A 307-nucleotide genomic window follows, 5' to 3' on the forward strand; every position below is an offset into this window, starting at 1 on the left:
TCGACTTATAAACCTGAAGATTTTTTACTACTTCGGTGCTCGTAGCTTTTTTGCTTTGACCGACGAATTTTGTTGTGACTGGGCCCGATAATGGTGGCCTGACCTAGGTCACTCTGAAAGTCACCATCGGGTGTCGATCGAAAACGAAGAGACAGGAATACTGTTTCGTTGAACATCGACTAGAATGGTCATAAAACCAGCTTTCGATTTCACTATTGTTATTAAGCAGAATATTGATATATATACATAGATAGTAATGATATACTTAGTCATGGCAATAAAGAAACTGTAACATCGCAGCTTCACT

Source organism: Dufourea novaeangliae, unplaced genomic scaffold (genome assembly GCF_001272555.1).
Source record: "Dufourea novaeangliae isolate 0120121106 unplaced genomic scaffold, ASM127255v1 scaffold77, whole genome shotgun sequence".
Lineage (NCBI taxonomy): Eukaryota > Metazoa > Arthropoda > Insecta > Hymenoptera > Halictidae > Dufourea > Dufourea novaeangliae.